This window comes from Ictidomys tridecemlineatus, chromosome 2 (assembly GCF_052094955.1).
Source record: "Ictidomys tridecemlineatus isolate mIctTri1 chromosome 2, mIctTri1.hap1, whole genome shotgun sequence".
NCBI lineage: Eukaryota > Metazoa > Chordata > Mammalia > Rodentia > Sciuridae > Ictidomys > Ictidomys tridecemlineatus.
The window spans coordinates 106,181,225-106,193,664 of record NC_135478.1 but is presented as its reverse complement, the minus strand read 5'-3'; the positions used below and the strand labels follow the sequence as shown (position 1 = coordinate 106,193,664).

At 55.1% G+C, this 12,440-nt stretch overlaps 1 long non-coding RNA gene across 1 annotated transcript; it reads right to left on the bottom strand.

The window, feature by feature from the left end:
• Positions 1 to 1,469: 1,469 nt before the first annotated feature.
• Positions 1,470 to 3,934, bottom strand: LOC144375287 (uncharacterized). Its single transcript, XR_013434920.1, has 2 exons — positions 3,804 to 3,934; positions 1,470 to 3,030 (listed from the first exon to the last, which is right to left on the bottom strand). It is a non-coding gene; the product is annotated as an uncharacterized LOC144375287 (long non-coding RNA).
• Between the last annotated feature and the right edge of the window lie 8,506 nt (positions 3,935 to 12,440).

The following is a 12,440-nucleotide window of genomic DNA, read 5'->3' as shown; positions in this document are numbered from 1 at the left end:
GTCAGATCATCAGGAGCCTGCCGAGGCCAATGGAGGGTTTCTTCCTGTCTTTTTTAAAGGGAAATGAAGGAAAGGGAGTGCAGCTGGGGAGCAAGAGGCCAGGGAAGTGGTGGCCAAGTGTGGGGTAACCAAAGGTGATAGCAGAGGTGGACAAGGATATGGTGCCTCTTCTCTAGGAATCTGGTTACTCCTAAGTAATGGATTTAAACAGCCTTGCTGTGGTCTTGACCAGGTGTCCAGAGGCCTTTCCAGGAGGCACAGCTGCTCACGGGGCTCTTGCTGTACCTTGTCCGTGGACCAAGCTGCCTTGCACATGGCCGTGCTCAAGCCTGGCTCACGGGCACTCAGCTATGCCAGGTTACATCCCCTCACCCAGGAACACATTCCCTTTCTGCAGACACGGCCCCAGCCCACCTGTGGGTCTATGAGGAAAGTGTGAGCAACTCGAAGGAACACCAGCATGACTCAGGCCACCAACCACACCAGGACTACTGGGCAGTGCCAAGCATCCTCGTGGGGACCCATAGTGTTATCCATGCATCTCCACCTCCTGGAATGGCATCTGCCTTGCCACTCAGGAGCCTAGAAAAAATGCCCTGAACTCCCGGGCCTGTCACAGGTCAATTCTCCCACATCCTGGCAGTAGATGGCATCCTGGTCTTTGACACCTAAGCAGGCTTGGGATGTCTCTGGGACCTTCCCCTGAGTGCCCATCAGCAGAGGGAATAAGCAGCACCCTCAAGTCCCCACCAGAGGGCGTCTTTGAAACACTGTTGATTCCCTTTGGGCACATTCCTGATTGCAGTTAACCTCTGCAGGAGAGGAGACCAAAGAGAGCAGCCAGACTGGCCCTGCTGAGATCTGAGCCAAACAAAACAACTATAAACTTTGTTGAGGTAATCAGGCCTGCCCTGGTGACTCCATGGTGTGTGGAACAGCAGCTCTCAGGCTGTTCCTGCCCTGAGTGACTCCATGGTGTGGAACAGCAGCTCTCTGGCTGCGCCTGCCCTGGTGACTCCATGGTGTGTGGAACAGCAGCTCTCAGGCTGTTCCTGCCCTGAGTGACTCCATGGTGTGGAACAGCAGCTCTCAGGCTGTGCCTGCCCTGGTGACTCCATGGTGTGTGGAACAGCAGTTCTCAGGCTGTTCCTGCCCTGAGTGACTCCATGGTGTGGAACAGCAGCTCTCTGGCTGCGCCTGCCCTGGTGACTCCATGGTGTGTGGAACAGCAGCTCTCAGGCTGTTCCTGCTCTGAGTGACTCCATGGTGTGGAACAGCAGCTCTCTGGCTGCACCTGCCCTGGTGATTCCATGGTATAAAGCAGTAGTTTTCCATGAACTGCTCTGATTTGAGTTTCAGTGTTGATGTGGAATGATTCTACACCTTATTTGTACAAGTAAGTAACCACCACCTGCCCAGCACTATCAGAAGGTTTAAACTGATAAATAAATCGGTCATACCAATAAAAATGAGTGCCTGTGAACTTGTTGAATTAATCTGAAGCACACGGATACATGGGCATTTGACACTTAGATCAGCAAAACCAGGCCCATGAGAATAGTGAACATGCTAGACCACCAAATGAATCAACTCTCTTACTGAAGGCCCACAAGGGAGGAGCACCTTGAGACTGGACACAGAGGCACCTGGCCCTGTCACCTGTTCACTCGTCATGAGCCGTGCCCAGGAAAATCCCCACAGTGGACCCTGGCCCAGTGTGAGTTCCTGACCAAGTTCTTGGCTGGTTCCAGTTCTTAATCTTATCAGACCACCTACAGTCATTCTGTTCTGTTCTCTGCCTCCACTCTCAGTTCAGTCCTTTGAGCCTTGGTGATGCCTTAACCCTTCTTAGCCTCTCTGTAAAGTGTATGTTACTGAATACGTTATCTACCATCTATCTTCTCTCTCTCTCTCTCTCTCTCTCTAGTTGGCTAAAGTGTGAAGCATGACTTGAGTGTTGGAGATACTAGAAATTAAGATAGGAGCGAGAGCTGCGATTGCCTGTCCTGGGCCTTCCAGGTGGCCCCTAAGTCTTCAGTGAATGAATTCCTCTATTCAGTGGACTGTGACCCCGTGGAGAGACAGACATGTGTGGTCTGCGTCCGCGATAGCACACTCCGACCGGCTGCGTGTCAGCGGGTAGTAAGGGAGTTGCGGTCTTGTTGGCCGTGACAATGTCACAGGTGATACCATGTGACAGTGGGGTCTGTTTCAGAAGCACCAGGAGCACTCCCTCTCCCACTCCCAGGAGGCCAGACTTCTGGCCCCACAGGCTGCTGTGGAGGGAGCGGGCCTCCAGCTGCTTCTCCCTCCCGCTCTAGTGTTTCTGCCTCACTGTGCTCCAGGAAGGGGAACCAGCTGCTCTTCTCTAGTGCGGAGATCCTGACTCAGATGGGTGCCGGGTGGGTGCCAGGTGGGTTCAAACAGCAGGTGCTGGAGGTGCGAGGCAGGACGCACCTAGGGCCGCTTTGGGCTGTGCCTTATCACTCTTGCTAGTGCCTGTGGTGTGAGTTGCTTTGGCAGCATCGTCTTTCCTCAGCACCTTGCACTGTGCTGGGCACAGGGTGTGTGTTCCTGGGTGGCAGAGAGCTCCGGGGGAGGATGTCCTCAGCAGGGATGGGGCCTGCCTCTCTCTGAGTTGATGGGTCACTGGCAAAGGCCACAGGGCATATCAACAGTCACTCTGTACCATGTTGGGCTGGAAGTCTGCCCAAGTCAAGTAGAGGTCCTGCCCAACTTCAAGTCCAGTGTGGGAGGTGAAACCAGCACTGACCAGGTCAGCAAACCCCACCCAGCACTATTTAGGAGAGATAAAGACCTGCAGAACCGCAGGCGTGGCCGCCGTTGGGAGATGCTGGTGGGGGAGCCCTCCCGAGCTCTGGGAGCTGCTGGGAGCAAAGGCAGCTGGAGTCCCACCAGTGAACGCCGAATCCAGTGGCTTGGGCTGGGCTTGCCGTGATTCTAGGAGTTGACTCTTTGGTTAGTGGGGCTTCTGATCCAGGAGCTGAGCAGCTGACCGTGCCAGAGGGCCTACAAAGGAGCACAGGTGGGGGTTTTCAGCTGGGGGAGAGGAGACCAGCCCAGGCAGAATGGGAAGGAAGGGAAATGAAGTCACAAGTGGGGGACAGGAGATGACGAGGGAAGAGTCCGCTGGGAAGGACTCTGGTGCTGGAGACGAAGAGCCCACTCTGGGAGCCAAGAGAAGGGAGGAACCATGGGTTCTCGCTGTTGGGGTCTGGAGAGGGTAGTGGCCAGGCTGACCTCTCGGCTCTGCTTGTTTACTGTTGATGGTGTTTGCAGTGGGGTTTCCAGGTCAGCATCACCTGGGAACTCATTAGAAATGCAGATTCCTGGACCCTCGGCACTGGTCCCCGCGGTTGTGTCTCCTGCCTCTGGCTGGATTATCTGCTGGCATCTGGCCTGGCATTCCTGCTTGGCTCTCTTGCTTGGGCCTCAGCCCCCATGTGTGAGCAGAATGTCCCTGGCTGCCACATGATATGCTGAGGTGACCTTGTACTATGTTGTGATTGTGACCGTGGAGGAGATAAGCAGACCTTCCCCAGAAGGGCTGCCTGCATGGGCAGTGCCAGACCCATGACTTGGCTGTGTCTGCCCTGGACGTGGCGAGTGTTGGGCTTCAACACGTGTGAGCTGTGCGGTGACCTCCATCCCCTCTGAAGGTCCCTCCTGGCATTTTCAAGCCAGCAGTACCCCAGCAGAGGTCATTTGCCATCCTGGGAAGGAACAAGTGCTACTTTTCTGGGTGGTAAATAGCCTTAGCTTGTGTGGCCTTTAAAACCTACCAGCATCACCTGGTTGGAGGAGTCCATGTGCACAGGGGTCTTCAGGGGCATTGGGCCGAGCTGGCTTCCCGGCTCTCATCTGCTGAAGGGTCCCAGACAGTTCTAGTAGGCGAAGCCCGTCTTAGTTGGAAGAGGCCAGAGAAAAGGGATCTACCCAGAGGAGGTGGAGATAGGAAGGCCACAACCCTGAAGGCTGACGCAGAGATGCTGGAAGCCCGCCCCCTGCTGGCCAGGATGCTGTGGTTCCCCAGGGTTTACCCAAGAGCAGGGAAACACACACGTGCACAAATGTTCTTAAGATTGTTATTCAACAGTGGAAGACAGGACACAGCTCTTTGTCCACTAGCAAGGGGCAGCTGGTAAATGTGGGTTAGCCATCTAAGGAAAAGTGCTCATTCAGGCACCTGTATGATGCAGGCATCTGCATTCTGTTCTCTTTGTGCAGATGAAGAAATGGAGAAACATCAGGTTTAGGTGACTTTCCCAACATCCCCCAGCTGGTCTGTAGCCATCAGGGATTTTGCTGGAGCCCAGTTTTCTGGCTTCACAGTCTGGGAGCCAACAGATACCCAGGCTGCCTCCCAGATGAATGTCAGCCAGGAGGTGCCCTCCTTACCTGCCAGCCTGCTCTGTGGCCGTGGGTCCTCAATGTTGGAAGGTGTGGGAAAGAGCCCCTTCTCCTGAGCTGGGAGGCGAGTTGGACCCACACAGATGCCCACATTGACTGACTCAGGCCCTCTCCCAGAGTAAGCTAATGAGGAGCCACATCACACCCGAGAGTGTCACCTAGAATCTCACGAAGTGCCCAATAGTGGGAGCCGAACCTTGCATGAGCTGTGTAATGTTCCCCCTGCTTCTTTTCTGAAAAAATGAGAATTCCTACTCAGGGGAAGTGTTCATCCAGTAGAGAAGCCAGTTGCAAGACAGAACTTAAGAAAACAAAATCAAACAGCAGTCATATAAGATAGTGTGCAAACAGAACAGTACGCCCAGGCAGGTACAGGACACTTGCAGAGCATTCCTAGGGACTCTGGGTCTTCAGCTGTGGCGCATGTTGGGCTCACTAGGAATCCATGCCACCCCACAGCCACACTGTCACAAAGAGACGGCAAAGTCTTCGCTTTTTTCTTATCTTGGATGCAGAAGCTCTGGGAGGAGGTCAGCAGGTGGCACTAGAGGGTGGTGCTTTCTTCAGCTGCGTGAGGTGCTGGCAGAACCCACCTGGCCTCCAGGTGACAGAGGTGAGCAGAGGGTGACTGTGCAGTGTTGGCACCTGGCAGGGGCCCGCCTCCTTCCCAGCAGAGCAGGGGGACATGCCAAGCGACACAAGCCTGGATCCTTACCAGTGAGAGCTCCAAGTGCACCTTGGTCCCTGAGAGTAGAGCCTGAGCCAAGATGCTGCCCTCAAACCTGAGCAATCTCAGCAAGCCTGGGACAAAGTAAAGAGAGGCTGTGGCAGAGGGGCGGGAAACCATCGAGAGAGGGGTCAGGACCACCTTCAGGGTGTAGCTGAGCGGGGCGCGCTCTGTCTGCCTTCTATCTCTCCCTGTCACCTGTCTGTCTACCTACCTACCTCTCTTTATCTACCATCTGTCTCTATCATGTATTGATCATCTGTATCAACTATCAATCAATCATATGTCTGTACCTGTCACCTGTCCTTCTCTCTACCTTTCATCTGTCTACATCTATCATCCACCTGTCCATCAAGCCACCTAGCCCCTTATCTGTCACCTGTCACTCTTGTCACCTACCTACCCACGCAGAGGGTGAGAGAGGGTACAGAGCAATGCGCTCCCCAGAGCCCCCTGTTTGAAATGCACTGCAGATGCCCTGCCCATTCGCCCCAATGTCCTCTTGTTCTGAGGATGAGGACGTGGCCTGCATGGCCACATCACACAGTTTGCAGGCTGAAGGTCACCCTGGGGGCTCCTGTCCTTGGTGCCCACTCAGGTTCCATCCATCATCCTGTGGCTTCCCCTGGCACTGCTTCTCTGAGTCCAGCCCAGGCTGGGTGTGGGTACATGGTCAGTCTCTTGAGTGTGTGACAGTCCCTGCTGCTGCTCACCTGTCCTGCCATCTCCCCTGGGTCTGGCTTTGCCTATGGTGTCCCCGTGACCTTGCTGGGTTATGCAGCTCTATCAGATGGCCCAGGTGTGAGGAGCTGCCCATGTGCCCTGGAATCCCTGCTGTGTGGACTGGGCTGTGGGGCAGGTTTGTCCCTGGGGGACCCTGCTCTGGGCTGCTATACCTTGGTACTGCTCCTGTGCTCACGGGGTGGCCTCTGAAGCCCTGTTTGAATCTGGCACCTCATGGGGCGTCGGTTCATGCTCCATAGCGTTTTTGCAGTTGAAGTATGGAGACCTTTGATGAGAAACAAACAGACAAATGAGAAGGCGCGAAGCCTTGGCCAGGCACGGCCAGCATCTCCTCCAGCCCCCCTCAGTCAGCGTCTCGGCTGCGGGGCCCACCTGCCACAGGACACTGTAGCAGCCGGCAGGTGTGGCCACGTCCCAATAAAACCTTATTTACACATCAAGTCGCCGACTGGACAGGCCCTTGCCGACCCACACTTTCACCATGGCCTGACCCAAACTGAGAGTTCCCCTGATGGTGGCTTTCCTGCTCTTAGGAATGTGACCCTGAGGCTTTGGGATTCTGATTGTTGGCACAGGGGTTTCAGAGGAAGACTCAAGGTCTACGGTGACCAGCTGTGCCATCTTGAGGGCTCCTCGGGGACTGACTGTGTGGAGGAAGCCCCGCTCGGATGGGTTGGAGTGGCCCCAGGCTATCTGTGGTGGAGCTGTCCCCTAGCCACAGACTCACTTCCACCTCTCGCCTCCACTCCCCTTGGTCTGCTTGGCCCTGAGAGCAAGATGACTCCCCCCTGATGTGGTATTGACATCAGGGAGCCAATTTCCAGAATTCCTGTCTCTTGTAGCCACAGGATATCACATCCCAGGAGGAAAATTAAGCAAATCAGGATGTTTATATTTAGTGTCCCAATTAGCCACGTTTCAGCAGAAGAATCTTTGTCACTGCGAGGCACACACTCCAGGGACAGGCTGCTGGGAGCATGTGGTCATGCACTCATTGCTCAGCTCCATTGGGCTCTGTGGAACAGGCAGCATGACCTGGATTGGGCCGACCAGCTCTGGCCCAGAGTGTTGCATAGTTACTGACACAAGAACCCCAGGTGTCTAGTCCCACGCTCTTGGGGACAGCCCCAGAAAACCCACGGCCAAGGGAGTGTATGTGGGCTCCATCTGGGATGGTGGGCGTGCGTGTCGGTTGGGGCCAGTCAGCTGGTTCATTTTCTTGGGAGGGAGGCTTATGGAAGATTTCACAGCAGGACTAGATATTGTCATTTATTTGTGATGCCATCAGACAAGTGCCACCAAGCCTGGTGTCTTTGCTCCCGGACCCCAGTGGGGAAGCTGGGTGTTGACACTGCAAGCTCAATGCTGTATCCAGGGTGACTCAGGGCTCCCTGGGGGTCCTAACAAGGAGGGACAGGGCGGGCAGAGACATCTTCCACCTGTGTCTCTGTTTCCCCTTTCCATAGGAGACTGGAGCTTATTTTTAAAAGTTGAAATGGACGTTTTATCCGCACCTTCTGTAGAAACCAGAGCCACAGATTGCAAGGGACCTCAGGAGGATCCAGGAAGGCAAGAGGCCGCCTCACCCGCCCTGTGCTCCCTGGGCTCGGTTGGGGGGTGCATGGCCTGCTGGGACCCGGAGCCTCTGACTTTGCAGCCTCTTATTTAAACTTTAACCAGTTCCTCCCGTGCCAGAGAAGGACCCGCACCTGCTATTTCAGCTCGTGGGGTTCCTGCTGGGTGGTAAACTGAGGCCGGCTCCGTCTGCTCTGTACTTGGAGAGTCACAGCTTTCAAATCCTGGTGGGAATTTCCTAGCTAATGAAAGGAAAATGTGACAGTCTACTCTTCCTTGTCCGTGACCTTGTGTTCTCTGCTGTCAGGTGATCTTCTTCTCCATGTGATCGAGGAGGCGGTGGAGACTTGCCACGCAGCCCGACAGCCCCGTCCCTCAGGGCTCGTGGGTGCTGCTGGGCTGGACCCGAGACTCCCTTTCTGTAACTTTCCTAACAGGATAGTGGCAGCTGGCAGCCTGCTGTGGAGCTTGTGCCCAATCTCAGATGGGTCTGTTGTGGCCGCAGACCACCAGTAGCTGCTGGGTAGGAAGTCCCCTGGCTTGGGCCATGCCCCCACCTGTGTGCCTGAGTGTCCCCTCCTGACACTCAGGGTTCAGACGGGGTAGAGACAGCTGGAGGGTGGAGCACCTCCCACACCCGGGTGGCCACTCGCGTGGGAAGTGCTGTACTTGGAGAGAGACAGCTTGTGGACTTCCAGGGCACTTTCTGTCCTGGGCTTTGTTAGGGTTTGGAACGAGGGTCCCTGATAATGCAGTGTCATGTTCCTCACGACTCAAACACTCAGGGTCACTCCAGGGGAACTGGGCTCATGAAATAACCGCACAGACAGAGATACCTTTTTCTTTGGGTCCTGTGACGGCTCCTCTGACCTTGGGGGTCCATGGATAGAGCGAGAGAGCACTGCTGACCCCTTTTATTGGGGAGAAGACATTCAAATGAGGCCAGGGGTCAGGTTTCAGGGGACTGAGTCAAGCTTCTTGATGTCCACTGTCGGCAGGTTGACTGACATCTAGGAAGGCCACACCCAAGGGCAGAGCAAGAGAAGGGGACACACAGAGGGTGATTCCATGGAACAGTCTATCCCAAAAAGGAACAGATGAGTGTAGCTCATCCCCACAGGTGACACGTCCACACCTGAAGACATGCCTTCGACTTCCCAGGCTGGGACAACACCCAAGTCACTACAATATGTAGTGACTGGTCAGAGCCCCTTGCTAAAGGACTGGAAGGCGGGGTCATTCAGAGTGGTCCCCCACAAAGCAGGAATGCTCGGAGGGGAGGTGATTGTGCTGGGAGAGCTGCAGCCTCATGGGGCTAGCGAGCTGGAGTGGACTGGCCCGGTGGTGACTGTGGGCAGGTGGGGCGGGCTGCCCTGGAGGGGTCATCTTTTCTCTGGCCCCTTCTGTCTCCCTCTCTCTGCTCCGTGATCCCACCATGAGCTGAGCAGCTTCCCTCCCCTGACTCTTCCACCATGATATTGAGCCTCATCTGGGCCCAGAGCACTGGAGTCAGCCGTCTCTGGACTGAGACCTCTGACCCTGTGGCCCCAGTGGATGTTTCCTCCTCTAAGTAGTTGTTGTTTAATATTTTTTTTTTTTAGTTGTAGGTGGACACAATATCTTCATTGATTTATCTTTATGGGGTGCTGAGGGTCGAACCCTGAGCCTCACATGTGGGAGGCAGGCGCTGTGCCCCGGAGCCCCAGCCCAGCCCCTCTATGTTGTTTTTGTTGGTATTTTGGTTACAGAGATGAAAATCTGGCTGCTGATGTCCTGCCGGGGTGGGGTGTGTGGGTGTGTGTAGTCAACGCCTGGTGCGCAACCAGGAAGGATGTCTCAGTGTCTGTAAGATCTGACTTTAATGCAGTTTAATCCCCCTTTTAGGCTCACAGTTCAATGGGTCTCAGAAAGAGCAGGGTTTGGTAAATAGCAGGGTCTTTTGCTCTCCTGCTTCCAAGACCCATTTCTCTCTCAAGAGGCGGCCACTGCTCTGATTGTGATCAGCTCCCTGAAACAGCCACAGGCAACCCCCTTCAAATGACCAGCTGGGGATGGATAGGGTAGGATGAGCTGGATGAAGTGGGTGGGAATTCTGGCTTGATTGCCATCAGAAAATCAAGATAAAGTCTTTTTTTTTTTCACTTAGTACATTTTAGAGTTTGTAATGTAGCAATAGGCCTTTTTAAAATTGGGGGTGCTAAACTATGTATCAAAATCTTTGTCAAGTTTTCTATTGGATTGCTGGCCTTTTCTTAGTGATTTGTAAGAGCTCTTTATATATTAAGCAATGCAGTCCTTACCTCATCAAGAGGCAGGTTTATCATGAAGCCAATGAGGTGTCAGTTTCAGAGACCCTCACTTGTATAAACCCTCAGAAGACCCTGGAAAGGGCCCTAGAATTATGTCCAAAAAATTTACTCACAAAAATTATTTGAACTGAATCACTTAAGTTTTTCCACTGAGACTTTCCCTGATGCTAGTGTGCCCAAGAGGCTGTGGACATTTTGGGGGGGGCTTGGCTAAGAGGAAGTGGAGCTGGGGATTTAGTGGGGTAAGTTTGGCTGAATCCTCGTTGCTCCTAGGTGTAAACTGTTACCAGCTGTCCTGGTACGGGTGGCTTCCTCTAAACGCCCTCTGCTCTGTGCACTGAGTCATCTCATGACCCCGTGGGACCCTCAGCCACACCACCAGGTACGGTGCCAGCACCACAGCCTGAGTGCCGGGGAGGGAGGAGCCCTGAGATGTGTGGAGACACAGCCGTTGGGTGGACAGTGCTCCAGTCACCTCCGTGGACACTGGGAGGGAGGTGGCTCTGCAGGAGGCTCCACAGAAGCCTCAACAGTGCAGCAAACATGAGCCTGAGCCACCCCAGGGTTACCTGGGTCTCCTGGTGGCATTAGAACCAGGTGGACTCACCAGAATTCCCACCCGGTGCCACCCATCCACCCATCCACCCACCCACGTACTCCATCCATCCCATCCACCAAGTCCATCCAATCTGTCCCTTCCCACCCCACCACCCCATCCCATCCAACCCCATTCATACCCATCTACCCTACCCCACATCCCACCCACCCCATCCACTCTCCACCACCCACCCCACCCTATCTTATCCACCCCCATTGCACCCACCCCATCTCACCCCACCCCACCCCACCCCATCCCATCCCCCTCTTCCCTCCCCATCCTGTCCCATCCATTCCTATCCAAGTCTTGTTGGTGACTGCTTCCCCCCTCTTCCCCGAGACTTCAAGTGACCATAGTCTCATCTCCCACGCGGCCTGTTCTCTGCTGCGCCCCCCCCCCTCAAACAGACCACTGGGTAGATTTTTCCAAGAGAAAGGCCCAGCACAGTGCAGCCTCGGGCGAGTGCCCATCTTCCCAGTGCTGCCTGATGAGACTCAGGTGGCCACACTCGGAGGCTGGCCTTGACATCGGCCGGAGAGGAAACTGCCCGTGCTCTTGACAGCTGGGCTGGTGTTCTGTGTCAGTAGAGACCTGTCACTAGCCACCCTGCAGTGGTGGACGCCATTCAATGCTGAGCCCTCAGAACGGCATAGCCACCAGAATGCCTGGCACTTTGGTGGGCAGCAGTTCCAAGTAGAAAATGCCCGCTGTGCCTCAGCCACAAGGAGGGCAGGAAAGCTGCATGGCTCTTGTCCCTGCTTCCTTGCTGCTGGCCAGCTCACTGCACCAGAAGGGAGAAGTGAAGGCCGTGTGGCTTGCCATAGCTCTGGCAGCCAATGGCCGTGGGTGGCAATGCCCGGTTTTTGGGTCAGGAGCTGTGGGTGCCTGTGACAGGCATCCTGGGCCCTGGGCTCCTGTTTCTCCCAGGAGCTGGTTCCTGCCACGCAGCTCATGTTTCAGGACTTTAAAGAGCAGGTGCAGAGCCCGTCTTGACCCCTCACAGAGCCCAGGGCTTCACGAGCACGAAGGGCTCTGGTCTTTAGTGTCCAGTGTTTATACACATCCTGCTCGTTGTGAGGTGGGGACACACCAAGAACGGGGTCTTCATTTGACTGTGGATTCTGGCTGCTACGGCCAACCCTGGGCTTCAGTTGTCCAGTCCATGAAATGGCCCAGCTCACATGGAGGGGTGGGCAAGCACCCCTGACTGATGTGAGTGGGTGGCACCTCTGCAGTCATTGTTCCAGAACATTGGATGTGGGGTCTCCATGACCTACGGGACTGCTTCAGAAGCCCATTTCCTCCCTGCTGAGAAAGTGGAGGGATAAAGCCAACTTCAGAGTCCTTTCTGAAGGGGCCATTTTAGTTCCTGCCAGGTGTGTCATCTGTCAAGAATCCTGAGGAATCATTGTGACAATATAAACAGGACATTTTTGTAGCAAGAGGAAGGCTGGCTTCTTCAAGGTCACATAGGTGGGGTCGGGTCAGGCTCAGGGTCACTGTGACCCCACTTCCCATGATATGACATTGGCCACTTACAGGGGACACTCAGTGGCCTTTGTTGCGTGCAGTGCTGTGCAGCCCCAGCCCTGTTTGGTTCCAGGTCATCTCACCACCCAGAATGACCCCCGACCCGTAAGCAGCGGCCTCTGCCCAGCCCTGGAGGTGACTGTTCTGGGCACTTCATGGAAACAGAATCATGTGGACAAGGCCTTCTGGGTCTGGTCCTGTCACCCAGCAGTGGTTTTAAGGGTCATCCATAGTGCAGGTGGTCAGAGCTTCGTAGCTTGCCAGGTTCCATGCGGCTCCAGCCTGTGAATGCACCTCGTGGTGCTGAGTGGCTGGTCCGTTGGCTGGTCCGTCATGGCCGTCTGGGCTGTCTCCTCTTGCTCCTGCAGGGGGCGCTGCTGGGAGTGTGGGTGGCACCCACTGCCTCCTCCAGGGCTTCACAGGGTCTCAGTGCCCACCCTGAGGGCCTCAGCCATGGACTGCCCAGGGAACCGCAGCATCTGCTCCTGACCAGACACTGGCCTGGAGCTCTGCACCGAGCACCCAG